This window comes from Sphaerodactylus townsendi, linkage group LG03 (assembly GCF_021028975.2).
Source record: "Sphaerodactylus townsendi isolate TG3544 linkage group LG03, MPM_Stown_v2.3, whole genome shotgun sequence".
NCBI classification, from domain to species: domain Eukaryota; kingdom Metazoa; phylum Chordata; class Lepidosauria; order Squamata; family Sphaerodactylidae; genus Sphaerodactylus; species Sphaerodactylus townsendi.
The window spans coordinates 82,781,015-82,808,466 of record NC_059427.1 but is presented as its reverse complement, the minus strand read 5'-3'; positions in this window follow the sequence as shown (position 1 = coordinate 82,808,466).

The window sequence follows — 27,452 nt, the reverse complement described above, 5'->3', positions numbered from 1 at the left end:
AGGACTGTTTGCAAAGTTTCAATTGAAAAGTGGAACTACACTATAAATGGCATCGTGTGTCACTAATGGCAAACCAGCAGCAGCATTCTTAGCACAAAAATCTACACTGAAAAACAGTCCACAAACCAAGTTATCCTGCACCTAAGCCAACTGAAATTGAATTATGTCAAAGCAGGGTCATTATATAATCTCACACTTCACATTTGTATAGGTGCTCTGTGCTGAAAATTACAAATCATGCAATATATTGTCACATGTAAGCCGTCATTATGACTGGATTTGGAAAAAAATGCCAAACTTCTGAGAACCTAGACCACCAAACTTTGGGAATTTTATTAGATCCAGACATCCCACTGACACAAAACATTTTTATGGCAAAATTTTGCCATTATTTTAATTATCATCCAAACCCTGTAAGACGTTTACAAGTATTTTAGCAAACGTCAGGTTTTTTTTTTAAAGACTCTGATTATAGCACTTTCCTTAATTACAGAATGCACTTCACACATATTACATCCATAATCCTGAAACTATTGACTTCATGTTACAGGAAGGTAGATAAAGCTGAGAGATAGTAGCTTGTAAAGTCCATATAGTGGCATGTATCCTACCACTCCACTGAACAAAGTTTGAATCCTTCCTCTGGCCTAAGGAGACCTCTCCCAACTTAAGTGTATCCTCTGTTGGAGGAACAGCCATTAATTTAGAGAAACTTCCTCTAGTCTAAGGGGTCAATGCATGATACAACTAATATACACCTGGTGAAAGGTGTGTGACAAGACTTGCTATCAGGTGCAGTCGGGAGAATTCTCTTTAAACAGTGAATGTCTGTTCAGTGATGCAAGGGGGCACTACAAGCAGGGAGAAGGAACATCTTGTTTCCATCTCACTCCATTTTTACAAGACGAGGTGGCAGCAGGGGGGCTTTTTGTACCTCTGGACCCTCAACCCCACCATTTCTGCTGAGAGAAATGGGACGAGAAAGAAACTGGAAGCTAACCTTTCCCTCCTTGGTGAGAGCTGCAAGCAAAAAAAATGCTGTTTAAAGTGAGTTTTCTCAAAGTGTGTCTAGCTGTGAGACTAGTCATGTGCCAGGCATATCGTATATTGGAGCCCTAAGGCACGATACATGCCAGTCAGTCTGTGGATGAGGTGAGATCTATCCTAGTAAATACTAGCTTTTGTATATTTTGTAGGCATTTGGTTTGGTTTGTTCATCCAATTTAGGGTCTGACCTTTTAGCACCATTTTAGTCCAGGACTGGGTTTTTTTTAAAAAAATGTGCACATAAAAAACAAACAAAATATATACATACATAAAAAACATAAGCCATTACACATCATGTACATTAACTTTCACTATTCCATCTTTGATTAAAAGTTAACTCTAGGTTAATGCATATAATTAAGACACGAGTTCAATAGTTATTTCTTAACTGTGTTCTAGTATTTACAATCTACTGTTTTCTTTAGATTTCAAATTCTGCCACTACTTCTCTATTTGAATAGGTCTTCAAAAGATATCTCCTTTGGTGCTAGCTAGCTCTAGAGGGTTTCCTGTAGCTTTTCTAAAAAAATTCCCTATCCAAAATCTATTTTTTATCTTTTAATAGTGTTGTCAGCTTTGCTATTTCTGAGTATTCAAGTCCTCTTTTATTGGAATCTTATTAGGCCTCCATTTTTGCACATATAAAGTTATTGGTGCAGTTGTCCAATACATAGAGTTCTATATTGCTGAGGAAATTCTTTTCCATGATGCCCAACAAAAAGTCCTGATTTTTTCAAGATCATTATCTTCAAAATCATTTGTACTTCCTTAAATATCATATTCCAAGAAGTCTTACAGCCCCATCCAAATCAGAGGCGGCAAGACATGGTGCCAGTGTGGCACCATCCCGCCTCCTCCAATAGGGCTTTCTGGCTTTCTGGTGGCAGAGTGAGCTTGGAAGAGCCCCCAAACTCTCCCACTGCCAGAAAGCCCCATAGGAGTTAAAGGACATACACCACCAAAAGGGTAGCATAAGTCCAAGAGCCGTATGCCGTGCAACCAAATCTTAACCCCTGGAGGGAACTGACTAACATTGGCTCCACCCCCAGGAATACCCCAACCTGCTCCCCATGCTGGCGTCCAAGCAGGACACCTGTGCAGCCTCACAACAGCCCAGAAATATGAGTTTTGCAGTGGTGGGGCTGTGGGACATGTGACTGCCAGCATGTTTACCCCCTCAATTGGGGTAAGTGCCCCAGGGAAGGCAAGTTTATTTATTTATTGGGCTTGATATACTGCACCAGTGTGAAGTCAGGCCGGTTTCAGGAGCCCTTTCAGCCCCCCCTTTGGGTGATGCTGTTAGCCTGTTTACATGTCTACCACATCTGAAAGGAAAAACCCTCTTGTTGACACTTCCACACCATTATACATCTTTGCCAAATTTTTGGCATTAAATACCATCTGTACATCATTTTGTAATCATTCTCTTTCAGATTATAAAATGTTCTAAATTTTAAACCATTCTTTCACAGTTTCCCTCACTGTTCCATCTAATTGTCATGGCCAATATTTCTAGACCATTTAATCATTTCAGATTTGACTATCTCATCTTTCATGTTCTATTTTAACAACATCTTGTACATTTTAGTAATCAGTTCATCATCATTTGTACATAGATTACATTCAAAGTCTGACACTTGTCATCTAAATCCAGCATTCTTATAATCCTCTTTAGAAGTTTCTAAAAATTGATAATAATGGAACCAATTTTAACTATATCTTTCAATTCATTAATAGGTTTTAGTTCACATTTGTTCTCTTGAGAATTCAACAAGTCTTTATAAGTAGGCCATATTCTCTCCCTGTCTAGAACAAGCTTTGACTGGAGACAACCATAGAGGAGTTACACCTACTACAAATCTTTTACATTTCAACCATAATCATTGAAGACTCCTTTTAATATAGTGAGTAGAAAAAATCCTTAAGTATTCTCCAGTGGCAGAGCGGCAAGGGGGCGGGGTGTGTGTTGCATACTGGGCGCATGCCTGGGGGTGGAAAATCGCCCCAGCCCCTTCCCTTTTCCTTGAGACCCCCCCCCCCACACACCCCTGTGCAGCCCCACACATAGCCCCCGTGCCCCCTTCCCACATTTACCTTAGTTCCTTTTCTTTTTCTAGTACTTTTTCAGGCTGAAAAAAAGTGGCCTATTTACAGTTCAGGCTCAAAAACAGCCTGAGGAACTACAGTTCCCAGGAGACCTTGGGGCTCACAAGGACTCCTGGGAAGTATAGTTCCTCAGGAAGTTTTTAGCCTGAACTGTGAAGAGGCTGCTTTTTTCAGCCTGAAAAAGTACTAGAAAAAGAAAAGGAACTAAGTGTGGAAAGAGAGGCGGGGGGTGCCGTGGGGGCGGGGGGCTGCGGGGGGCCATGGGGGGCAGAAAAACACACTGCGCACCAGACGCAGTTTGGCCCAGCTACGCCTCTGGTATTCTCCCCTTATCACAAGTATCCATGCCAACCCAATCTCCTATCATGTTCCTCCAGATCCAAGATCCTCCAGATTCAAGATTCTTCAAAGTCACCCATTCCCTTGTCTACATTAGACAGGTAACTTCAAAATACAGTTTTACATTTGGTAATGAGGGACCCATTCTTTCTCTTACATCTTGCACATATACATTTAATTTTGGGGTTCTTGCCTTGCTGGGTTTTTCATTAATAATTTTAATGTTTTATTTTTATTACTTTTAAGCTGCCTGAGGCAGGTTTTCTGGAAGGACAGTATAGAAAAATAAAATAGGAAAAACTAATCAAAATTATATTTTACAGCATTTTTTCCATGGCATTTAAATGTATACAACATATAAAAAACCTTCTAACATACCCTGTAATATATTCAAGACTAATAAAAGAAGTCTGTCAGATTACCAAACACAGTGATATGGTTAACACGTCAATAAAACCATGGATTGTTGTTGTGAATTAGTCTGGGTTTGAAATCCTGCTGAGAAGGTGAAAGAAAACCTCCAGGTAATGATTTGGGTGAAACAATAGTTAAGCCATTGATGCAGAAAGATTTGTGCCATATATAAGGGAAGGACATAGCAGGTGAACCCTAAAATCTTCTATTTGCTTAATGAAAAGCTGTGGTTTGTAAATCCATCTGAACTGTGCCAGATAGGGGCAACAAAATGTGGGGATAGAATGGACAGTACCTCTTCAGGTGGCATTCTTAATACTCCCTCTCCATTTAGAACTCGCTGCAAAATTGACAGCCAGCCTTTCATTACGATGTGCAAATTTGTAGAGCATTTTTAATATAAGGAATCTTTAATATAAGGAAATATTTTAAATAAGGAAAAATGGCATCCACTGCCTGTATTCTGAAGTCTACCACCAGTTAGCCTTGGAACCTTAAGCCCATAAACAGACTCTGAAGTATCGATCAGCAGCTTTTATTGATGGGGTATCGAAGCACCATACTTGGCAAAGCCATAAAGCATAGGTCAAGGAAAGAATGCACAGATGGCAGTGGTATCATATAGCAGGCTGGTTACATTTATCAAAGAGAAATTGACTGGTTATATCTGGTGATTACATAGTTTTAAGAACGCATTTCGTTTACTCAGATACACATCCCCCTGACAACCGCACACACACACAAAAAACAAAGATGGCGTCCAAGACGGAGCTTAACAGCGGAGCTCCGCTACAATAATTTTTTAATTGACCTTCTCTCACTTTAGCCCATGGAGAATGAGCTTTTTTACACCCTGCACTGGGATACTATATTTCAGGACTTAGTTTAGACTAATAAGCTTTCGTGCGGAGGCCGCCTACCGGCGTACCGGGTGGGTACACCTCAGGACCTTGCTGCAAGACGGGACACTCTGCTCCTTCGGCTTCCCTTGGCTTCCTCCGCTCTTTCAGCTCCCCTCGTTGGCCCGCTCGGCTCCCCTGTCGTCTGCGGGTCTGTATTGGGTGGCTGGCTGCTGCTGCCGCCATGCATGGTTGCCATGCTGGCTCCTGCGCCCTTCGGATGGGGTGTCTGGCGGGTGCCGCGTCAGCTTCGCTAAGCATCGAGGCATTGCGCATGCGTTGCCGCCGGCTGCCGCGCCTTTGCACCGAAAATGCTGTTTCCATGCGGTGAAGCAGCCTGCCGCTCTCGGGCTGGGAGCCGCTCTGCCAGGATTTCCCAGTGACGTTGCCGGGCATTGCGTGCCACTGTGGCCTCGGCTGAGCGCCGCCGAGGATCCCCAGTGACGGCTTCGGTTAGCTGCCTCCCCGAGGATACCGGCTAACCGCGCTCGGGTGGTGACAAGCCGCATCGAGTTTCCACAGGTGGCCATGCACGGCAGGCTGGGAGGAGGATTTTCTCTGGCCTCTGCCTCTGCCCTACCTAACATCAATAACACGACTGGTGTGTCGAGGAGCCTGGGCGTGGAGCACCGCACATTGCAAGCGCTACAGGAGTAGCTGGCGACCCCCGACGGAACGCTAAGCCATCGTGGAAAGCCAGACGGGCTTCACGTGTGGTGGTGCTGGGAAGAGTACTGAGGATTTTGGAAAGCTTCTTGGGAAGCAGCGGAGAGCTAGCTGATAGATATGGGGCGAGGGATAGGAGAAGAAGATATTACACAGGCCATTAAATCTCTAACTGTAGAGGGATCGACTTCTGGGAGCCTCCGGCTTCTACTCGGCCCTGTAATCTGACCTCACGGGCTGGGCTTGACTCCTCGTGAGAGAGCTGAGCTGGCCGGCTCTTAGGTGCAGTTGGCTGTGAGAGAGCTTGAGCTGGATCTGACCTCCCTTTGGTGCAGCTATTGGTCAGTGGATAGCACACTTTAACGATCTAGGGTCGGTGGCAGAGGCCTGTCACTGCTTCACCATCAGCCCATGAGCCCCCTCTATATTTGGCTCTGTGTACAGGAGTGGGTAGCTGGTGGTGTGGAGCCCCGTACTAGGCCATCTTCCAAGATCTCTGCACTGTGTCTCGTATGTGGGTGCAGGGGCCGGTGGCAGCAGCCCCCTGTTTTTGTTGCGGCCGTTTTTGCTGGTGCCCTTCTACTGGCCTTATGCTTACTATCTTCTACACCTCTGCCAGGAGTCTCTCAAGTTATTGATCGATCCTTTACTCCCTGGTGGATTTTCTACTGCAGTCCAGTGGGTGGGAGCACTGGGATGCCGCTAAGTAGATCTGGTCGGTGACTTTATCTATTTTTTCTTCTTTTCCTCGTTTCTATTACTCTTCCATATTAGTGAAATTATTAGGTGTAGACTAGGTGTAGTGATTATTTATCTTGCTTAATGGTTAGAGTTAGTTTAGTGGCAAGAAGAGGCCCAACCTAGTAAGTGGGATTCTAGTGGGGTTTTTACATAGAGGAGGCGGTTAGACAGGGGCCACCGCGGGGCTCGAGGGATCCCAGTGTTGGTGGGACGGGGTGCGTATGACGGTAGGCGGGCGGGTTATGTGAGAGGAAGGCGGACGCAGATATGGCTATGCTCGGCCGCCTTCCTGACCTCATCAGCCCCATCCCAATGTAACGCATGGTGGCAGATTCAGACATCCCCCCCCCTTGCTCTCGCCCCTGGTGCTGGATCAAATGCCAGGTCCATCAATAATAAGACCACAGTGCTCCGGGACTTCCTTGGAGAGCTGTAGATGGATCTGCCTTTTCTGTGTCACCGTAAAACCTGGGTGCGTGAAGGCGGTGGTGACTGTTAAGCTTTTATGCGCCAGGTCAGCCCCCCCAGGCTTTCCTTTGCCTCCACCGGGTCTCTCAAACCCAGGGTCGTGGTGTCGCTGATGTTCATCCGGAGATCTCTATACCCTTCAGGGCTGCCTCCCTGTCCCGAGATCAGTGGTATAGAGTGTGCTTGGCCTAGAGGTGGCTGGGCCTTGGAGAGGTTGGCTGTCCTCCCTGGTGTACCGGGTCGCTTCTTAGCGCACCGGGAGGTAGCCTGCTACAGCCAAGCTAGAGATGGTGGCCTTCACTGGGCATTGCGGGTCCCCAAACTTATTGTTTTGTGGGACTTCTAATGTCCATGTTGACACTGCCTCCTGTACAGTGGCTGCGGACCTGGTGTGTCATCCATGGCGCACACTAGGCCTCCCCTTGGTGAACTCTGGCCCCACTCCAATGAGGCCGGGTCACACTCTGGATCTGGCCTTTGGTTCAGGGGCTGATATGGCGGCAGTGATCCTCTATTGATAGAGTGCCATGGTCCGACCATTATGCGCCTCTGAAGGTTCGCGGGACATGCCCCACCGCCTCTTGTCTAGGGCGGTATCGGACTGGATTTGGCAGTCCGCCTAAGTGAGACTTTATGGATCCAATTGGTTTCCTGAATGGTCTTACGGGAATCTGGAACTCTGCCGGGCACACCTCGATGAGCAGGTGGGCTGACTGGAACTCCCTGCCTAGCCGATGCCATCGAGGTTGTTGTTTCCTCGGCGTACTCCTCTTCTGCGCCACGCTCCCGGGCTGGCCCCTGGTGGCTACCTCGAGGGAGCTACGCCTTCGATGAAACGTGAACCTCAGACGCTGCCTAGAGCTTAAAAGTGGAGGGGAAAACTGCGTGACGGAGTAGCCAACATCTTTAGTAGGGACGCTTATGAAGGCTCTAGCGAGTTGGCTGGGCGAAGGGAGGCAAAGAGAGTTTTCTTTTCCTCCTCTCTCGCGTCTGCTAGCTCTCAGCCTCGGGCACAACTGTTTCGCGGTGATTCGGTCTTTGACCTCACTACCTCAGAGGTCTGCAAATCCATCAATTGGCTATAGGCTGTGAGGCATTTATGAGCTTCGCAGATAAAGTCAGCGCCAATTCCCGCCAGTGACCCTCCCTGCTTACTTTGGACTATACTCAGTGAACTGGAGGCTCCCTTTGCTGTCTTCAGGCCCTCATGTTTGGCCCGGGTTTGCCCTGCTCTCTGAGGCCGCTGTTGACAGGGCCCTGGCTGCTGTTAGACCTACTACCTGGTTCCTCTGGATCCTCGCGCCCTCCTGGCTCTTGTTAAAAGTCTGGCCGAGTGAGCTTTCAACGCACCCCACCTGTTGAATATCATCAATGGCTCCCCTTGAGCAAGGAGTCTTTCCAGGTGGGGCTTGAAGGAGGCAGTGGTCCCGCTTCCACTCTTAAAAAGACCACCGCTAGATCCTGAGATCTGGCCACACCACTTCGCCTCAATCTTTCTGCTTCTGGGAAGGTAATTGAGAGAGTGGTGCTGAGCAGCTTCAGGGTTTCTGGAGGACACATCGGCCTTTGACCCCTTCCAGTCCGGGTTTTCCATGCTGGGTGCATGGACGGAGACCGCTCTTGTCGCCATCACAGATACGCCCGTATAGCTAGCTGGACCGAGAAGCGGATCGGGCGCTGCTGGTATTGTTAGATCTTTACCGCGAAGCGCTTGGACGGCTGGGTCGCACTCATCGCACCTTCTGGGCCCACCGCCTGGCCAAGCTTCCGGAGGCGCGGCACTGTCCTTCAGTGGATTGTCTCAAGCTTCTCCGGGAACCGGACTCAGCAAGTGTGGTGCGGAGATCAGCCTCCTCCCGACGCATGCCCACTTCCAGCGCGGTGTGCCCCAGGGTGCGCCTTCTATCTCCGGGCTTATTATTTAATATCTATATGCGACTCCTTGCGTCCAGCTGGTAATGGGAGCTTTGGGCTGATCTGTCACCAAAGTAACTTGATGACACTCAGCTCATTCTGTTGATGGAGGGAGAGCCGCCATCAGCCTCGCAGCTCTACAGCTATTGTCTGAGGCGGTCAGCTGGTTGGTTGCAACAGAGCAGGTTAAAACTAAACTCCATCAAAGACGGAGATCCCTCTGGCTGGAGACGCTGGCGGGAGAGGCTGGGGATTTCCAGCCGCCGGTGTGGGAGGTGGGGTCTCATTGGCACCGGCCCCCTCTGTTCGCAGCCTCTGTGGGTCCACCTGGATTCGCTCTCTTTTAATGGGAGACCCAGGTGGCCTCCATACAACCCGGACTGCGCTTTTTTCCATCTCCGGGCCAGGCCCGGTGGCTGGCCCCCTTCCTCTCCCAAGCTGGACTCTGGCTACTCAGTGATCCCATGCAACGGTCAGCCTCCAGGTTAGACTATTGTAATTCGCTCTACGCTGGTTTACTCCTTGTGCCTGATCCGAAAGTTTCTGAAGTTGGTCCAGCATGCAGCAGCGCCTACTTACAGGTGGTAAGCCTATCGTGACCATATCCAGCCTGTATTATGCGCCCAGCTGCACCTGGCTTCCAGTGGAATTCGATCATCCATACAAGGTATGGGTATTAACCTTTAAGGCTCTTGTAACGGCCTAGCCCCTCGTGACTTCGGGACCGCTTCTTTACCCCATATGTCTTTCTGCACGGCCTCATGCGCTTAAGCAGAGGGCAAGGCCAATTTCTACCTGGTGGTCCCCTGCCCCTCAAATGATAATGGCTGGCTTCCCACCTCGAAAGCAAGGGCTCTTTACGGCCCTGGCTCCAGCCTGGTGGAACACTCTCCACCATCTGTCCTGGGCTCTGCGGGATCTCTGGAGAGTTCCGCAGGGCCTGTAAGACTCTAATTGTTCCACCGGGCCTTTGGGGAAGCCGGCCGCTTGACGGTAGCCCTTCCTAGCCCTCCCTTTATCATCTTGGGAGCCTATAACATCTATACCGCCTCCTCTCCGGGAGGGATCTTTTTATCTACTGATAGTTTCATACTGGACGTCATGTGACTTGCATGGAACGCTGTAATTTTATGTAATTTATGTATTTATTGATTTTAAATGTAATTGTTATTGTTGAATTGTTTATGACGCTTGCTGTCCACCGCCCAGAGCCCTTAGGGGATGGGGCGGTCTACAAATATAATAATAAATAAATAATAAATAAATATTTCCACTTTATTCCACTGCTAGAATTATAGCCAGTATTAGAAGATTACATGGAAGCAGTTTCTTCCCCTTGACACGTGGGATTTATAAAACAAGAACTGGGCTGTTTAAAGCCAGAATAAGTTACTATTGAGGGCCATTCTTCCTGTTACAGCCCCAGCATGAAAGTTAACAGAAAATGCTTCCACATGGCAGCAACAGCTGTACACACTATGTTGTGGTGCTTACCACATGGTCTTGAATACTGTGCAGAAAATCACACTCCCATTGCCAGCACTGGGTACAGCATGCATCTTCATGCAACACTGAGGAATCACAAACGAAACAGTGCTACAGATTAAGAGAGAAAGCTCACCAAGATTCTCTTTTACAGCTATCACTCCATTTGCTTGTGCCAGCACTAAAAAGTCATAGGGTTGTCAGCCTCCAGGTGTGGCCTGGGGATCCCGCAGAACTGCATATGATCCCCAGACTACAATGATCAGTTGCCTTGGAGAAAATCACTGTATTTGAAGGTGAACTCTATGGCATAATACTCTGCTAAGGTTCCTCCTCAGGCTCTACTCCCAAATCTCCAAGAATTTCCCAACTTGGAGTTGGCAACCTTATGAAAAGATAAGATAGCAGTGATTTACTTCTGCAGTCACCTTTCTCATTTTATACCTGTTCTTTCCATCCACAGTTTAAAGAGGTTGATAGCAGGGATACGAAAGTTGATTAACTTCTATGCTACTTATAATACACAAGTTCAAAACCTGCCCCCACCCCTCCTTTTTTTTGGCCAAGTTCTTACCATAGACAGACAGCACAGTGTTATTGTGAGGCTAAAATGGCCAAGAGAGGATGATGAACACTACTTTAGAGTTCCTTGGTGGGATAAAAATTTAGATAGTTGGATTGATTAGATAGACATCTAGTTCCTCACTCCTCGACAATAAAGCTAAACCTTACAACCGCAACATTCCTGACAGATCAATTCCTATACTATACTCTTTTCCAGTGAAAGATTAAAGTGTGGTCAGTTGTGGTGCAGTGGAAGAGGAAATAGTATGCCTCCCCATTAGAAAATAATCCCAAACTACCTTTTTCAAAACCATTATTCTGTGCATATTTGAACATGGCTTGGCAGGTGGGACACAGGAACCAGCCGGAGGCAGGACTCTTCAGGCTGCCTTGCTGACACGTTAGGAGGAGGTAGCAGCAGTAGAGAGACTCAGCAGGCAGAGGGAGCAGGAGGACAAGAGGGAACGTGCAGGCAGCCATAGATGGCCTAATTCACCCACAGCCAGCCAGGCGATGTCCCATGCCCTGCCTCTTTAAGGGGACGGAGGGATGACAAAAGGCAAAAGGGGGAGGGGAAGCAAAACTAGGTGGGCATTAGAACCCAAATGGAGCATTCTATCACAAAGAAGGTCCAGCATGTGGCTGATGAATATACAACTGTACTTTAATCTTTCAATGTAAAAGAATATAACATTCTATGATCAGGATCAGAGCTTGAAGTATCAAGCAGAAAGTTGTCAGAGGTCTATAAACTATATATATATAAACGCGAAATACTGACTGACTGACTCATCAACAGAACTCAAAAACCACCGAAGCCACACACATGAAATTCGGCACACCTGTTCCTTACATACTCCAGGTGCTCACTAAGAAAGTATTTCCCAAAATATTCACTTTCACTCGATTTATTACCTATTTACTGTTTTAACTGCTCATCTCTGGCCATCTGCACGAACATTCTAATGGCAAACCAATCCCTCACTCCACAGACATGCTACACAAACATTCTAAGGGTATATTGTCGAAGGCTTTCACAGCCGGAATCACTGGGGTGCTGTCTGGTTTCCGGGCTGTATGGCCGTGTTCTAGCAGCATTCTCTCCTGACGTTTCACCTGCATCTGTGGCTGGCATCTTCAGAGGATCTGAAGAGGATTCTAAGGGTGACAGTTCAACACCACCAGCTTCATGTTTTTCACTAACTGCACTCTACCACCGCCCTCCACAACGCATGTGAACCTATTTGAAAACAAACCCATCAGTCCACAGACAGGCTGTGAGGAAATATTCTGCATATCACCCCAAAGTTCACAAACAGGCTGCAAAAAATATGCTGAATGTCACCCCAACGTTAACAGACAGGCTGTGAAAAAGTACTCCTCCACCCACCCTCACGTTAACAACACCACTACAGCCAAATACTATCAACATACATTACAAACCACACTATCACCTTGGACTACTAAACATTAGTTGGTTTTTGCATATGGACATCAGATTGCTTACTGTGGAGTCAAGTTTATTGCTCTCAGCCTCCGATCACCCTGTGCTTGGTGTCGTGCTCTGAAGTGGCAGGAATGTGCTGCAGTGGTGGTACAGTCCAGCTCCCTGCCCTTCAAGCCTTTCTCACTACCTTCTGAACCTCTTGCAGCCTTCTCTACTCATTCTAGCATCCAATGGCAGAACACTTCCTTTCTGCATCCCGAAAATACAACAGCTGCTTCCAAATGACGTCTTTTAGAGCACACCAGGTGAAAGAGAGCAATAACACATTGCATTAGAAAAAGACAACTACAGGAAGCTGCTGCAACATATGCTAAAGCAAACCCATCAGTCCACAGACAGGCTGTGAGAAAATATGCTATATGTCACCCCAAAGTTCACAAACAGGCTATAAAGAAGTATGCTGAATGTCACCCCGAAATTCACAGAGAGCCTGTGATGAAGTACGCAGTAGCGAAGCATGGGCACTCTGTCAAAATAAATTACAAACCACACTATTACCTTGGACTACTAAACATTTGTCGGGTTTTGCATATGGACATCAGATTGATTACTGTGGAGACAAGTTTACTGCTCTCGGCCTCCAATCACCCTGTGCTTGGTGTCGTGCTCTGAAGTGGCCCAAAGTTCACAAACAGGCTGTAAAGAAGTATGCTGAATGTCACCCCGAAATTCATAGAGAGCCTGTGATGAAGTATGCGTAGCGAAGCACGGGTGCCCTGCTAGTCAGGAATGTGTTTTAAAAGAATAATTCAGATGCTTTAGTCAAGCAAGCCTTGCCACATGCTAGACATTTAACTTATTCTCACTAAAGCAAGACCTGAAGGAAAATGCCTTTTCCATCCTCAACAGAGAAATCAGTCAGAGTTTAAGAGTGAAATTTGTCACCGTAATCCTTTTTTCTGCAAGCCTAGCTCAGTAAATTGGATAGGTAGATACTCTTATAAATATACCTCCCATAGTGGATAAGAATAAAGACTATCATGTCCTGCTACCTGTAGGGAAACAAAGTGCCTTAAATAAAATAAGCTCCATGGTAATTGTACAGAAGAGCTTGCTACCTCTTCCATTCAGTACAGAGGCATAGCCACCTGGCTCCAGTTTCATAATCAATGTTCATTCCAATGGACTTGGGGTACACAGTGAAGTCATCCTACTTGCTTCACTGCTTTCTCACACTTTGACATGCAAGAGTTTGCCACCTAGTCAGGAATAAAATGTCCCGATCCTTTAATAGAGGTATATTATGCAGAAATTAGCAGCTGACACTTTTCATAGAATGAAACTAAACAACATCACCTAATAATTGCTGCAGATCAAATGAATTTCAAAGGGACAGCTAGAGAGACCAATTTTAAAATTGCCAACCACAGCAAGGACGCCATTTTGCACACCTGCCACTGATATTTCTGTAACATTGTTATCTATCACTAGCATCCATCATTTACTATAAAATGCCTATATTTATGCTTCAAGAATACAGTTCCATACATGTTTACAGGAGGGGCCAGGGACATGATGGCAGAACAAATGATTATGTACAGAAAGTTTCAAGTTCAGTCCTTGGCATCTTCAGGTAAATGGATGTGGAAAAAGGTTGTGGGGAAAAAATCTGCTTTTGTACCCCATGAATATGTAAGTCATATAATTTATAAATAGGATTCTGTATAGACATATAAACAGACATATAAACAGGATTCTGTATAGATTTGCCAACTGCCTGGAGAAAATATGCCCTGTCTCTTTAAGAATCTTAATGGAATGTTGTTATTTGCCTTCATGTACTGAAGAGCTTCACTTATTTTCAAACATTAAATCTTTATTAAAAGGGTCAGAACATTTTTCTCCAGGTCTGATGGCAAGCAACTCTAATTCTATATCTTAGGAAACTGGAGAATGGGCTTTTGCATATCTTTCATATACAGAAGGTCCCAGGCTTAATCTCAGGCAAGAAGTTCTGGGGGAAAAAACCCTTTTAACATGATAGCTAAGAATGCCACTGCTGGTTCAAGAAGGCAATACTGACCTAGATGATGCAATGGGTTGAACTAAGAGACAGCTCTTGAGAATTCTTGGAACATCCTTGGCAGCTGTATAAGATCAAGGCTGAGATTCTGTTGCTCTTCCTGTTTGCAGACATTGAAGGCTGGATTTGGCCAGAGGCAGCAATCTTTAGAGTGAACTAAAGGAGGAAAGCCAAAGGCCTTGGCTTGTAGCCTGCAGCCATAACTCAGTTGGCCTAGAGAATCCAGGACCAGCCCAGGACTCAGTTGTGCTATTTTGATTATTCCCCCCTTCATTTGTTTAAATTGTAGGGGCTGGGGGGAATAAAGTATCTTAGATCTCACATGGGGAGAAAATTGGTATATGAATGCTGAAATAAAATTAATATCCATTTAACCCCTGCTGAAGTCCTGGAGAGTTGCTGCCAATCACAGCAAACACAACCGATAGGTACAGCTTCTTCTGTTGGAATATTGCTATGAGAGAAAAACTGCATTTAATTAATTCTTCATAGCCTCTAAAGAATTAGGAAGCCATCTCACTTACAGATTTCTGTCATTCAACAGCCACTCCTCATAAAAATAGTCTGGGAAATGCCCAGGTTTTTCTGCTTTTATGATGCCAGTATTTTATTGTTATGGAAATGGAGGGCAAATCTGAGGAAGCAGAGATTTCAGAATAATTTATATGCCTATTCTTAATAACAAGATAAGGAGAAACATATTCTGTTAAGGGTTGCCTGGTCTGTATTCAGATATCACATCCATTTCTTTTACAGATCCACAGCTGAAAAAGAGAATATAGCAATCGCTTTTTTTGTTCTGTTCCTTTCATGATCCTATTTTTCTTTTCTTTCCACCTGGTGATTCCTCTGCCATGGCCCATTATCTGATAGGGAGCAAAGAAAATACTTCAAAAGGTAAAAGAGAAGAGAGGGAGGAGCTAGAGAGGGAAGGTAGCTAAAAGGGACAGGGGCAACCTCCTTGCTGCAACCCTGAAATCTTACAGTTATCAGATTCCCAAATTAACTAGCACATTTGGATTGTGTTCTTCTTCCAAGGAGTTCATACACTGTACATGATTGTTCTTTCCTGTGATGTGGATAAGACTGAGGGAGTGTGCCTGGCTGAGTGTCACCTAGGGCCACTCCCCACTCCCCATAAGCCGTGGGGTCACCTCTGTAAAAGACGTGGGGATCCCGGACGTTCCCCACATCACCGGCGCTCACTGCGCAGCTGCCCGGAATTTGCCGCTCTCCCACCTCCTTGCCGCGCGGCAAATTAGGTCCTCTACGAAGAGGAACATTTTCAAAAACCCCGCGGCAAGGAGGTAGAAGAGCGGCAAAGACTTCTCCAGTGAACTGACAGAAAAGAAATCCCTCTTTGCCTCCCTCTTGTCTCGGGCCGGTGCAGGAGCGCTCGGAGGGGCTGAACGGCAGCTCGGCGGGGGGCCGCCTCTCGCAGCTCTCATTGCTGAACCAGCGATGAACTTCATGGCAAAGTGAGGATCTGAACCCCAGACTCCCAAATCAACACTTTAATTGCTATGCTACACTGGTTTTCAAAATAGAATCTGCTTGTATCTATTATGTAATTAAATAGTTATCCAGAACTCTCATTTATATAGAGCAAGCACACAAGGAGCATCAAGTTACTTCACAGTGGACTGTGAGGCATTGTTCTTTTTAGTTTGATGTTGCCAGTTAAGCAAATGTCTGTCTAGTTGCATGTCTGAGGAGCTCAGTGCTGTAAAAATGCACTCGTGAGATATTTGACAAGATGATGTTTTAATCATTATGGGATTTTCAGTGCAAAACAGCAGGGTGTGCAATGAAAAGATTGTTCTTTTAAATGTCATGGAAAGACTGCAAAGCAAGCTGTTGTTGAAAATGAGTAAAAGCTCCCATATGAATGTTTTCATTCCACAGGTAAGGTGACTGTGGTAGCAATCATGTGCTGGTCTTCTCAGATCCATTCAATGCAGTCCACTTCTAGAAGCATATTCTTAAAATTTTCATGTTGTATCGGTCTTTCTAGCTGAGTAGTGATTTTCAGCAGTGGTTATGCTTGCCAATTGCTTGGAGAAAATACATCATGCCTTTTTATAGAAGTTCAGTGGGATGATATTTACCTCCATTCCATGTAAAAGCTTCATCTTCCCTTTCCACACATCCCTGTGTTAACGGACAGGAAAGAACATTTTCTCTAGGCCTGTTGACAACTTTAATACTAGGGTCATAGTGGAAGCCATTCACTACATTTATGACACACATAACTTCTTTGCAGGTTCAATGAAATGCAAATTTTGGCACTGGAAAGAAAATGGCTTCGTACAGTGCCCTTAAGCCACTCATGAAACTACCGTTTTCTTTTGAAAGGCAGAGCTGTGCAGCATACCAATAGGTGGCACTTGTGTTAGTCATAAAGAGACAGTTTTCTCACAGTTTTACTTTGCCCTTCTTCCATGGAGCACAGGCTGGTATAAATGGTTTCCCCTACCTATTTTACCATAACGCAACCTTGTAAGGAAGAATAGTACCCATGGCAGAGTGGGGCCATCAACTATCTGTCCTAATCTAACCAATACAGCTAGCTAGAATCCTCCTCATTCAAACAGATTTCAAAGTGTAAAAAATGCAGGGGAAGGCTTTTTTAGAATTCAGAAGTTCCAAACAACCTTTCAATAACAACAACAAAAAGTCAGCCTTTCTGAATCACTGAAGTGGATAACAACAATATTTGACTCCAGAGTCAGGTCTGCCATGTGTCAGTGCTGGAGAAAAAGTGAGGAAATGTGCCTGCCCCACAGCACCCCACACCTGTTCCTGTTTCGATATACTTTTATACACAGAATCCGTCTGGTGCAGAACCAATTAGATGCTAAGGAGGTCCATACAGAAATCAACAGAAGATTAACCAAACCATGTATATCCCTGTCATCCTTAAGATCAGTAAAAATAATAACTGTTGGCAATTCTGGAAGTCTTTGTTATGCTAACAACACTCCACTGGTTGCAAACGCATTAGATGTTTGCCAGTTTCGCTTAAAATAGATGTACACACAGCTCTTTCCAAGAAACGATGGGGGAAGCATCCATGAAATATCCCTTTGTAAGGAATACAAATTCCTCAGACTTTCCTTTGAAATGGATGGGAGAAAAAAATAACATTCATTAAAAAATTTGCAGTGAAAATAATGTAAACAAAAACTGAATATAATAAAGAATGTGGACAGGTACAATATGGACAATAATGGGAGAATTCACATTTAAAAAATAAGCTAAAGGTGATCACATCCTTATCAGATGTTACATATGTGGTATTTGTATGTGAATAAGCTGATTAATCATCTTTATTTAACAGCTTCATAACTCAGTTGATTAAAATAAGTGTACATAGAATCTAAATATGGTAGATGTTATATTCAACAATGGCAATGTATAGGAGTCAAATTCTGTTTTCTGTCAGCAAAAGACCTTCCTCCTGGAGAAAGGAAGCTGATTCTTGCTGACTCTTCCCTGTAACTGCAGACCCCTATATTGTACCCAGAGTTCTTATTGGGGTCCTCTAGACGCTGGGTGCAGCATTTCAGGGGCACGGCACAGGGCTCTAGTATGAGGGAAGGAAGAAGTTCCGTTCAGTGACTTCATTTCCAGTCCTTTGGATCTAACAAAGTACTTTTCTCCTAAATTCTGAAAAAGTATAGGTTGAGAATATCAAAGGATACTGCCTGGGTTTTTTTTAAAAAAAAAACTATACATAGCTTATTACCAACAATTTGTTTAAGAGGGATTTTTTTTACACAGGTTAATAGGACTGTTGAAACAGACCCCCCCCACACACACACACACACCTTCCAGAGCAGAGAAACCTCTCACTGATCTAGCTTGCTGATTTTTCCTTCTTTTTCCTTCAAGGACTGAGCTGCTTATAATATGTTAGCATATTATGATAAAAAGCATTTTCCGTCAACCTGGTTACATCACCTGACACACACACACACCTTCCATTATCACCCAGGACAATAACGAATCTTGGGGAAGGTCATGGGAGAGTTCAGGATCCAGGCACCACTCACACACGTCATATAGGGGGGAACATTTGGCTAGCTGCCCCCTCCTCCTATTAGGCCTAGAAGATGGCCAAAGTGCCATGGCAGGTGGGCAGGACAGAACAGGGTGGGGCAGTGGCCGTGCAACTCCCTCAATGCCAGGAGGATGGGCCATTGCCTAGTTCAAACTTTATTTTATTTATTTATTTCTTAGTTTTTTATACCGCCCTATCCCCAAGGGGCTCCTAAGCAGGCTTACTAACTGGTATGTTTACAACATACACTACTTAATCTAGGGAGCAAAACAATAAAACAATTTACATAGGCTCCAACAATTTAAATTACTAAAATAAGTGATAAAATCCCATTTAAAACAGCAGTAATATAGTAAAAGTAGAAGGCGCCCAATAAACCTAATATCAAACTCTCCCCTCAGAACAGAAAAAGGGGAGGACAGCGGGTCCCAATGATCATGTCGCTTGCCAGGTTGTAAAGGTAGACCCTCTTTTGGTGTGCGTGCAACTATCTTTTACATTAAAATTGTCACTTATATTTCTGTATGTGTAATCCCCTTACATTCCTCCTATTTCTGTATGTGTAATCCCCTTACATCCCTCCACACCAAAAGAGGGTCTACCTTTACAACCTGGCAAGCGACATGATCATTGGGACCCGCTGTCCTCCCCTTTTTCTGTTCTGAGGGGAGAGTTTGATATTAGGTTTATATTTAATATTTATTTTAAAATAACTTCCCAACAAGTGGGACAAGAAAGTTTTCAGGATATGATGGTATCTTCTAGGTAAGAATTTATTTGCGAATAGAAATGACCAGATGTAGCACCTACTCCATTGTAAATGGAATGAACCAACTGCAGGCGCTTTATTATTTTTTTCTTAGAATAAAGAACACAACAAGTAATGCTAGCCTATTAGCTATGATCATACAGTGCTAATAATCTAGTTCCATCATGCAACTCCTATTTGATTATGCTGTAGGCCAGGAACAGCATCTCTCTCATGGCTTCTTGTAACTTGCAGAGCAAAACTGGACTAGGAACGCTCCAGCAGCTATAACATTCATAAAGAGCTTAGGATCTATTAAGAAGTTCAGTTTAGGTCAGTATGCTTAGGTCAGGACGTGCAAACCATGGGGAACAAGAGATTAGACATTAAATATCTTTTCCAAGCAAGACATGAAACTCCTGTAGTACTGTACTGTACTGTACTATAGGCTGTACTGACCTGTTTCAGCACACATGAAACTCATTTCTACAGTGGCTTTTATGTCTTAGGCCATAAATAGGGATTAGTGCAATTATGAAATAACAAATGATTCAAAACCAACTATGTGCTAAAGAACTGCATGTACCTTGTTAAATATCTTAAATAGGAGATCACACAGAATGTACACAACTAGGTGTTTAGGGCTTAATCAATTTTTGAGCTCAAATGGGGCTTCCCCGAGAGTTCCTGACATATTGTGAGTTATGAAGTAATTAGGCTAGTCTTTGGGGAGATGGCAGATATTCATAACTATAAACAACCCACAAATGGACAGGCTTTTCAAAAAGTTCAGACTCTCTAAAAGGACTAACCCAGTCAATGGCACCTTTATGTAGACTTCCTCTTTTTGCAGTGAGGAAAATACCACAGGCGACCATGGGAAATTCCTAAGGCATCCGTTAAAGCTATGGATGAATACTCACTGGTGGGGTGAGACTGACCAAGGCCTCGCTGCCTCACAGTTTGTACAGCATTTGTGGATATTTGGATTAAGTTGGATATGAGTGGAAGTTGATAAACACCTTTATGGGGCTCAACATAAATTTATTCCCCACTTTACAACATTGACTGAGCCCCTGTCTGATTGTTTACAGAAAGATCAACCTACCAGGATGCAGTGGACACTACTCCAGCAGCAAGCCTTCCAAATGTCATGGATCATCCTTCTAAGGGCCTAGGCCTGAAAAAAATCAGTTTCAAAAGGCCATTCAGTGTACACACTGGTGCCTTGAATATAGGTCTGGGAGTGCTCCTGTCACAAGAAGCAGAGGGTCAGGAACAGCCCATTCTCTTTATCAGTCAGAAATTGCAACCTTCTAAAGTGAAGTTTGCAGCAGCTGAAAAGGAGGCTTTGGCCATCAAATAGGTGATAGGTGCTCTTCAGTATTACCTTGCCAACAACAACTTTGATTACAGATCATACCTTGCTCATGTGAATATCTTTGATGAAAACTCACAATGCTCAGGTCTTAGATTGGTAAATGTTGCTCTTACCTGCCTGCTTCACAGTCCAGAACCAGGCCAGCTGACAACATCTCAATGCCAACATCATGTCTGGGCTCTTTGAAGGCATAGGTTTATCTGAACAGGCTCCCCAGAGGTGGGTGTGTCCTGGTGCTGGCTCTTATTAGGGGTGGTGATTCAGTAAAACTGAATTCAGTAAAACTGAATCACACAAAAAAAACCCAAAAGCCATATCTACTTTTTTGGGGTTTTGTCTTTGTCAAGTCCCCACTCCCCCCAAACCTGCCACCATTTTCCAAGTCCCTATGGACTTGGAAATGGTGGCAGGGGCAGGAGACCTTCAACTGAATGCTGTACTCAGGAAACCTAAGGCTGCTTCAGAAGGATTGCTGTCTCTGAGTTTGGAAAATTCCTAAAAATTTGGGGATATAGCCTGGACAGGACAGAGTTCGGGAGGAGGAGAACCTCAACTGATTATAATGCCATAAAGTGCATCCTTCAGAGCAGCCATTCTCCAGAGAAACGGATCTCTGTCGTTTAGAGATTAGTTTTAATTCTGGGAGACTTCCACTCCCCACCTAGAAATCAGCAATTCTATACTAGTGTTTCCACCTCCACTGCATGGCTTAGGTATAGAGAATGTGAAGAATTCCTAAAAAGCTTGGAATATTCATGTGTCTTTCACTCCTCACAATTTTTAACAGCTTTAGATATAAATTACCTGATTAAGTATCAAGCTAAAATCACCTACGATAATTAATGTATATTACATCCACTGGTAAAGAAAAAGAGCAATACTGCTAAAAACCTTGGAAATAAAACATCCTTAACTTTTAAATAAGTGGTTCAATGTTTTCTTGAATTAGGATGCACCTTGAATCCAATGCTGTTGCTAATGTTTCTCTGGCAATAATCAGCCTAAAAACTGAAGTAGAGTCAGAATTTTTTTATTATTGTTATGGTGGCAATGCTGAGCTTAATAACTACTTTCTCCAATAGCCTGTACCACTGATAGGATGGCAAGAGGCTAGAAAAAGGGACAGATGCAATTTATTTCTTACATTTGGTTGTTAACTCTGCATCAGCCTGGGGAGTGCCTGGGGAGAGAGGAATTTCAGGGAAAATGACATCACATCCTTCATGATGTTCTAGGAATTTCTAGGAAATTGATGGAGCATGGAGGATGTGGTGTTTAAGGGTCTTTATCATACTGATTTGGGAAATTGTTGGAATGTCACTATCAATATTATCTCCCCCCGCCCTTCTGTTCTCCCACTCTTCAAATCATTGAGGGTGAGGCAAATGGCAAACCTAATTTGTCAGCAGGCAAATGGCGAACCTAATTTGAGTTCTGTGCAGCAAAACAGAGATAGTCTTGTAAGATCTGGAAAGGCATCAGTGGAGACTACAGAAGTTGGAGCAAAGAAATACTATTATCAGACTGATGCTAAAGGTGGAGGCTTTGATTCAAACTGACCATGGCTGGGCATGGAACCCAGGCATTCTTGTTACTTAACTAGAACCACAAAAGTCTAGTTCAAGATTTTAAAGCCAGTTATTTTTCACCAGCGCTGACCTCAAATACCATCTGCTTAGGCATGCTGTTGGTTATTCACATTGCAAAACACTCTCAGAATTTAAATTAAAAAGCATTAATTTATTGTCAAAGGCTTTCATGGATGAAATCAACTGCTTGTTGTCGGTTTTCCAGGCTGTGTGACTGTGGTCTGGTAGTTTTTGCTTCTAATGTTTCATGCGTATCTATAGCTGGTGACTTCAGAGGCATATCACAGTGAGATGTAATTCTCTCACATCACATTGTGACATGCCTCTGAAGTCACCAGCCATAGATTTGGACATAATGTTAGGAGCAAAAACTACCGGACCATGGTCACACAGCCAAGAAAACACACAAAAGCCAAACATTAATGTGTCCATCTTCTCTGGTATTGTTCCAAATCATTAAAAGAAGCACCACTTCTACTTTATGGAAGTTTCTTAATGTCCTATTTCTCATTTCCATTTTCTGTCACTGGAGTCCCACTCCAGCATCCAAAGTTAACCTTATTTCTAACAAAATTCTCAGTTTCTGACAATGGAATAAAAAAAAACCCAAGACCATTGAGATGCTGCAGTGCTATTCAAAATGTTTGATTTTAGTAACCAGTCTGCAAAGAGGGGTTCTTGGTACTTCTATTGCCAACATTTTCCTCTTTTCTGTTTTAATTTTCAAAGTCTATTATCTTACATGACTAATAATAATTCAAAATGAATTATTTATTTAGCAAATGAAACTTTTTAATTGTAAAGATGAGTAAAATTAAAATATTTTAATGTACTGTCTGCATCGTGACATTTTGGCACACTTTTGAAACATATAAAACTGCACATGACATTTGCAGCATTTACAGCTGTGCAAATCATGGGCCGACCAGTTAGTCCAGTGGTTCTCAGCCCTTTTTCACTTGCATACCCCTTGACAACCCATTTCCCCAAAACTGTACCCCCTATTTTAGCAAAATGTTAGTAATTAATACAGTTGCTGTTATTTGAAATGTATGTGTTGTAACTGCAAATAAATGATTCCATAATGGGATTAAAAGCTATTTACATAGGGCTTATTTGTTTAGTTATTTTTAGAGGGCTCATTAGTTTTAAATCTTAGGGAGGTTATGATTTTTTAAGTTTCTGTATTCTACTGTATTCTGCTGTTGTTCTATGTTTTGAACCACCCTGTATGTTTTTGGGTCCAATAAAATTTATTATTAATTTTTTAAAAAGAAAAATAGAAATTTAAAAAAACTTGGAAGGCGGCAAGGAGGTTAGCATTTTGTAACAGTTCTTACTTAGGACTGAACGTGGGATATATCTTTTCACAAATGTTACTTGGTGATTTTGTTCCTAGATGGTTTTCCCTTAAACGTATATAATTCGGACAATTATGATTAAATGTACAGTGTTGCCAGCTGGGAAAGGATCCAGTACTCCCATTTCTATTAAACTTCTATATCAGAGCTCTGACATACTAGTACTATTTTCATAACTAAGCAAGCTATAGCATATTTAATTTTCACAGCATTGAAAATAATAAAATAAATTTGTTCTCTGTTTGCAATTACTTCCTGCTATTTACACTACCCAATCTTAATTGTTGCTATGCAAAAGAATAAATAGGCACAAACCAAACACTGAAAACAGAAATACTAAAACCAGTGGGAAACCACTTCAACCTCCCTGAATACTCAATAACAGATATAAACAGACTAGCAGAAACTACTACTGCTAGTTCTTTGGAATATAATTTAATAGAACTCAGCTTTTCAGCTTACATAGTTTCCCAAGTAAAGAAGGAGCATAGCCAAAGAAATGAGGATAGCAAAATCAAACTGAGGGCTGAATCTACATTGCATATAAGCATAATTATCTGAGTGTCAACTCTATTTTTAAAAAGGAGATAGAGAGGAAAGAGTGAAAGACGATTTCACAAATAAAATCTCCATGCTCCGCCAAGATCTTTCTACCACAATTGATACAATTAGTGAACTAGAGGCCCCTTGGCTGATAAGGGCCAGTCTAGAGAGGCTACGAGGCCACCTGTTGGACAGCATCAATCTCTTCCTTGAGCAAGGAGAGTTTTCCAGGTCGGCTGAAGGAGGCGGTGGTCTGCCAATGCTTGAAAAGACCATCTTTGGATCCTAGTAATCTGGCCAATTACCAGTTTCGAATCTTGCATTTCTGGGCAAGGTAATTGAGAGAGTGGTGTTGGAGCAGCTACAAATTTTCCTGAATGACACATCAGCACTGGATCCCTTCCAGTCCAGCTTCTGTACTAGGCATGGAATGGAGACTGTGCTGGTCGCCGTCACTGATGAGCTCCGCTTACAGCTTGACCGAGGTGGGTCAGCGCTGCTGGTATTATTAGATCTTACTGCAGCATTTGACATGGTTGATCATGATCTTCTGATACACCGCCTCGCTGACGCAGGCATTTGGGGCACAGCTTTATGCTGGTTGACCTCGTTTCTCTATGGTCAGAAACAGCAGGTGACATGCAGGGGCAGGACCTCCCAGCTCTCTTGTCCCTGCCATTATTTAACATCTACATGCGTCCCCTCGCTCAGCTGGTGCGGAGCTTTGGGCTGAGTTGTCACCAGTATGCAGATGACACTCAGCTCATTCTGTTGATGGACTCTCCTGCGACTCTCCAGCACTGTTTGGAGGCAGTAGCTGGTTGGTTTAGGCAGAGTAGATTGAGACTAAACCCAGCGAAGATGGGGGGTCCTGTGGGTAGGTTGGGGGGGGATCAGTGGAGTTCCAGCCGCCAACACTGGACAGAGTGGCCCCCAAAGTGGGTGCCTCAATCAAGAGCCTGGAGGACTATCTGGAGCTGTCCTTGTTGATGGGGTGGCCCATACTATGGCATTTTTCCACCTTCAACAGGTTCGGCAGCTGGCTCCGTATCTCTCCCATAATGACCTGGCCAAGGTGATCCATGCAACAGTCATCTCTAGGCTGGGCTATTGTAATTCTCTCTTAGCTGGTCTTCCCTTGTCCTTGATTTGGTATTTAAAACTGGTTCAGCATGCAGCAGCATGGCTCCTGTCTGGCATTTTGCCATGGGAGCACATCACCCCGGTGATCCGCAAGTTACACTGGCTGCCAGTGCTGAATCAGGTTCAATATGTTGGTTTTAATCTTTAAGGCCATTAGTGGGCTGTGACCCTCTTATCTTAGGGACCGGCTTTCCCCCTATTGCCACACATGGGCCCTCTGATCAGCGGAAGCAAATCTACTGGTGACACCTGGCCCCTATATGGTGTGACTGGCTTCGACTAAGACCAGGGCTTTTATGGCTCTGGCCCCTGCCTGGTGGAACTCTCTACCTATTTCCATAAGGACCCTGCAGGACTTGAAAAAGTTCCACAGGATCTGTAAAACAGAGTTGTCCCACCAGGCATTTGGTTGAGGCTGTCACATCAATTGGCCTCCAACATAACATCAGCCAGTCTCTCCTCATGAAAAGGGGAGAGGTTTGTGAGAAATGCTGCTGGCCATGGGGTTTCAGTGGATTGTATTTTAATTTATTAATGTATCTTATTTTAATCAGTTAAATGTAAGCCGCTATAGGCCTTATGGGGGAGAGCGATATATAGGTTTAATAATAATAATATTTACCACAGCCCAGGGGCAGTCATCGTTCCCTCACCTGACAGCCTCCCATACCTCTGAAAGTTCTCTGCTTCACGCCTTCTCCCTCACCCCAAAAAATAAATAAGCGAAGCCACCCTACCTCACACAAAGTGTTCATCAGGCACCTCCACAGCTCTCTAGTCTTGCAGACTCCTTTGACCAGGGGTCTGCAACCTGCGGCTCTCCAGATGTTCCTGGACTACAAATCCCATCAGCCCCTGCCAGCATGGCCAATGAACATCTGGAGAGCCACAGGTTGCAGACCTTTGACAGATACATTGCCTGACAGATACATTGAAGTCATGCCTCACTTCCTGCTATTTCCTCTCGAGGGCAGCATCTGATTGATCCTCACCCTCTTGCACTGATCAAAAAAGCTGTGCACTGGGGGCTGGAAGTTTTCTGGTGCAGTTTTGGGAACCTGGGCAGAGGGTAACCTTTTGCAGGATGCACACATGCACCTCTTTCCTCCATTACATAATATTTTGGCATTGTTCTGGTGCGTAACCCTGTGGGTACATGTACCCCAGGCTGGGAACGACTGATTCAATTTTTTTCAGATAATTTAGGACTTGAGCAAATTCACCTTTTTGGATTTCTAAAAGCAGAATGGTTCTGTGGACATAGCAGAGTCCAAAGCAACAACCCTGTTTTTCTGAAATTTGTTCACAGATTTACATGACACTACAAAGCATTGAAAGAGGAACAGCATCCTGTGCAATGAAGAAAGAACAATTCTTCTATAGGGGGATTTACAAGTTCACATAAGATCCCTTATCACAAAAATACAAAGAGAGAAAACATAACTTACATAGCCATATGCAACATTTTCCATACATACAGTTACTGGTACATTTCAGTGTTATGTCTGTTGCCACCATTGACCATAAGTTAGCAGATTTCCTCTTACAGTCAGTTCAGTATGGAGGATGGAGATGAAAGGGGGCTATTGATAACAGCAGTGATGGCAGACACCTCAATCAATGTGACAATGGCAGTGCAACTTGAAGAGTGAATACCTCTTCACAACTGTCCCCTCCCCCATAGTCATCCCCCTGCCCTACCATGACATTATAGGAGGAAAGCAGCCATCCGTCCTTCCTTCTCCTTCGCCCAGTCCTCATCCAGTCCAATAAAGCATGGGACAGCAGCAGGCTCTGGACTATTCACTGATGTTCAGAGGGGAAGACAAAGGTGAACTTGGGAAAGGGGATGTAGTTCACCCTTGTAGCTGCTAATTGATGGCTGAAGAGTGTATGTCAGGATCACAATATAAGACCAGCTATGCACAATGATGTCCCTCTACTTATATATTTAAAACAAACTGGTAACTATAATCAATACAGTCTACATTTAATCCAGTATTGAAGCATTCTACTGGACATGCTAATATTTGTTTTTAGGTCAGGAACCAGGGCTGAAACAAGAATAGCTGTGGTAAATCTGTGATCACTTCACTTCAGAGTGTAATTACTATAACAAGATGGCTCAATCAAGTGTGGACTGCTCTGGGCTACTCAGTTTCTGGTCACTTCTTTGTTTGTGAGAACAACAGACATGGCACCTTGCGAACAGCCATTTAAAGGCTCAGAAACCAGAAGTGGCCAGATTGTCTGGTGATCATGTCAAAATCTTAAAAACAATGTTTGTGCTGCTACTTTTAGTACCCAAAATATTTTTATAATGGTTTGCCTAGGAAGAGTTCTTTCTGTTTGTGTACAATTCAAGTGCACAGCTGGACCCATAAAACACAGCAGGTCTTACTTCAATAACAATGTGTTCAGGCTTTGACAGTAAGTCTGGCAAAGACAGCA